Source organism: Microtus ochrogaster, unplaced genomic scaffold, assembly GCF_000317375.1.
Source record: "Microtus ochrogaster isolate Prairie Vole_2 unplaced genomic scaffold, MicOch1.0 UNK21, whole genome shotgun sequence".
In the NCBI taxonomy this organism is placed as follows: domain Eukaryota; kingdom Metazoa; phylum Chordata; class Mammalia; order Rodentia; family Cricetidae; genus Microtus; species Microtus ochrogaster.
Window position 1 is genome coordinate 2,948,361 of NW_004949119.1, and position 3,418 is coordinate 2,951,778.

Sequence of the window (3,418 nt, forward strand, 5' to 3'; positions counted from 1 at the left end):
TGGTGGCGCACACCTTTAATCCCAGCACTCGGGAGGCAGAGGCAGGCGGATCTCTGTGAGTTCGAGACCAGCCTGGTCTACAGAGCTAGTTCCAAGACAGGCACCAAAGCCACAGAGAAACCCTGTCTCGAAAAAAAAAAGAAAAGAAAAGAAAATTAGCAGTCCACTGGGGCTGGACTCCACCTGCGGGTGCAGCTGACATTCCCACACGTGAGGCCCCAGCCTGTGTCCAGTCCCTGTTCCAGCATGCCGTAAAACAGGATGTCAGGGTCGGCCTCAGGTGAACTCACTGTCCAGAAATGGCCCCTCTGTGAGTGAGGGCTGCCCAGAGGAGCCAGGAGACTCCAAGGAACGTTTTTTGGAAGGGGCCAACTTTGACACCAAGAGAAGACTAGATGAAACTGTCATATGGTATGCTGATTGCCCTCGAGCCCTGTAGGACAAAGCGAACACCTGTCTCACAGACAGTGGGACTGTTCCCAATTACTATGGAGATTTTAGCTCTGGGATAAGAATTAGCCAACCCATAATAGTTGAGCTGTGTCCAGAACCTTGAATCCATCCCAGTCAAATCTCAGGGGCTTTGGGTTGAGATGCAGCTCGGCAGCCAAGCCTTTACCTGGCATGTTGTAAGGCCGGAGTTCTAGCTGCAACACCACACAGACAAACAAACAAATAAACTTAAATATTTGCCTGGGAAGGGGGAAATAACAGGATGGCCTAAGGCTAATTCTTAGGAAGGAATGGATGTCTATACAGCATGTAGTGAATCTTGGTTAGGTCAAAAGTCAACAAGAAGCAGAATTGATCAGAGAAGGGTAAACTGAGCCAATAAGTGGAATACACAGGGCAGACAGTCGTAAAAGGACAAATGAGATGCTGAAATGCTGAGGAAACAGCAGATGTGCAAAGTCATGTGATACAAACTAAGCTGTTGTCCCAGAAAATGAAGGCCGCCTTCTCAGAGAGGACAGAGCAAAAAGGTGGAAGGAACCTGGGCCCCTGCATGGAGCCTTGTCTCCTCACCTATCTGGGCTGCCCATCTACTTCTGTTCTATGATGTCAGAGAGAAATAGGCAACTGCTTAGACCGCACTCTAGAGTTTTTGTGGCAGCAGTCACCGTACCATAACATGTTCACAGGCCAGCTCAGCTGATGGATGGAACAGAGCAGGTGACGGGTGTAACAGTAGGCCTTTACATGGGAAGGACCATGGGAAGGAGCTGGTATTTTATTCTAAGGAGGATGCTTGCATGACCTAAATTGAATTTTGTTTGTCTGGACCAGCCTGGCCTCTGAGATCCACCTGCCTCTATCATGAGTACACACCACGCCCAGCTGATTTATATTTTTAGAAGAGCAGCTTTGTGGGTGGAGAGTAGAAGATGGCAAATTTAAAGCCAGACCTAAGAGACCAGTGAGAACAACATTCTAAATGTCCAGGTGTGAAGCGCTCGTCACTTTGGTCAAGGGTGATAGGGTCAGAGGGCAGAGATGGGCCGGAGCTGGACATGATTGTGATGGTAGCTTATAAAGAATCACTCGATGAGTTTGACTTTGCAGGGTTCTTGGAGAAGTGAAAAATACAAAGTACTCCCAGGCTGACCACTATCACCCCTGATTCTGATGGTGCATTTAACCGGCCATCAAAAGCCTGTACCCTGGAGGAGGGAAACAGCTTGCTACTTTGGTAATTCTTTACCTGTTCTCAAATTGTCCCTAAGGCTAGTCTCAGGAGGGAGGGGTGTCAGCAAGCCTGGCCTACGACCTGGAGAGCCCCTCACTGCTGCTATCCAATAGGTGGGAGTGTTCTGCTTGTCCCTGCACAGCAAGTAATGGCTGAGTGCTGTATACAAGTTACAAACTATGGTAGAAGTGGAGGGAAGCTGGCAGAAAGGTAGAGTGCGTCACTGTCCGCCTGCTCTGCTGTTCTCTGTTCTGAGACGTACAAAAAATCTAGTCATCAGGTTTTTAGAGACAGCATTTCTTTGTGCAACGGTCCTGGCTGTGCTGGAACTCGCTTTGTAGACCAGGCTGGTCTCAAACTCAGAGATCTGCCTGCCTCTGCCTCCCGAGTCCTGGGATTAAAGGTGTGCGCAACCATGCCCCACTTAGTCATCAACTTTTATCCCTTAGCCTTTCTCAAAGGCCCTGCTTGACCCTACCAAAATTGAAGACACATAATTAATAAATGGGAACACCACAGTCCCTTCTTGGTTAAAAAAAAAGATTAAGTTTCTAAAACCCCCTGTTCTTGCCCAGGATAGATATTGGTATACTTTAGTGCTGACTGCAATTCATCAGATGGAAAGGAGCCTTGATGCCTCACCTATGATGGCTGCATAATCACCTCCTCCAGAAACCTAAACAGGTAAAGAACAAAGCCTCCCGTCCTCCCCTCCAGTCTATATCTGTATATCCAGTCTATACCTGTATCTTGGGCGTTGTGTCAGAGAAGAGTGGGCACTACCCATGAGCCTCTGTGCTGGCTGCCCTCTCCCGTAGCCCAGCATGCTTCAACCATTGACTGTTGAAGGGCCATGTGTTGAAACATTGGTCTCCTGTCTGTGGAACTGTTTGTCAGCACAGCCTCTGGTTCTGTGTCATGTAGCTGAGGCTGGCCTTGAATTCCTAATATTCCTGGGTTGGGATTACAGGCATATGCTACGACAGCTGGATGGGAATTACGGTTTTTACATACCTTGTTCCATGCAATATTTGGGGCAAATTTATGTTTTAAAATATTTGTTTCTGAAATGGAAATATAACCGAATGCCTATATTTTATTTCCAGTAGTAATGTCAAAAAATGTGCATGTGGAGGAAGCAAATGAAAAAAACATTTAGTAATAATTTCTAAATATTGCGCGGAACACAGGGCCTCGCGGTTCCTGACTGCAGGGCCTCCTGGGTCTTGACTGCAGAGACGTGGGCTCCAGAACAAGGGAGGCTGCCTATACTTGCTTCTGGTGGACACTAATTCTGTCTTCTCTGTCCTCTCTGAGTCCGTCCTGTGAAGGGAGAGGGTGGCAGGAAAGGGGGAGGATGTAAAAGGGGCTGACTTTGTCCTTCTTCCTTAATCGCACCAAGTGCGCTCTCTTGAGTGTGGGGAACCTTATCCTGCCAGCAAACAATTGCTTACCCAGGGCTTTTATGAGGATTGTTTTGGGTTTGTTTGTTTGAGTTGTAATTGAAAAGGAAAAAAATCCCTCTTAGACATTTCAGGTTTTACTCATAAGTCTGCCTCAAGAGTGTGTGTGTGTGTCTGTCTGTGTGTCTGTGTCTGTGTGTGTGTGCCTATGTGTGTGTCTACGTGTGAATACTCGTATGCTACTGCCAAACCAAACCAAAGTTAGGGAAAACTTAGGAGGTTTTGTAAAGGGTGTGAACTCTTCTCTGAATTAAAGGCCAGAATCGAG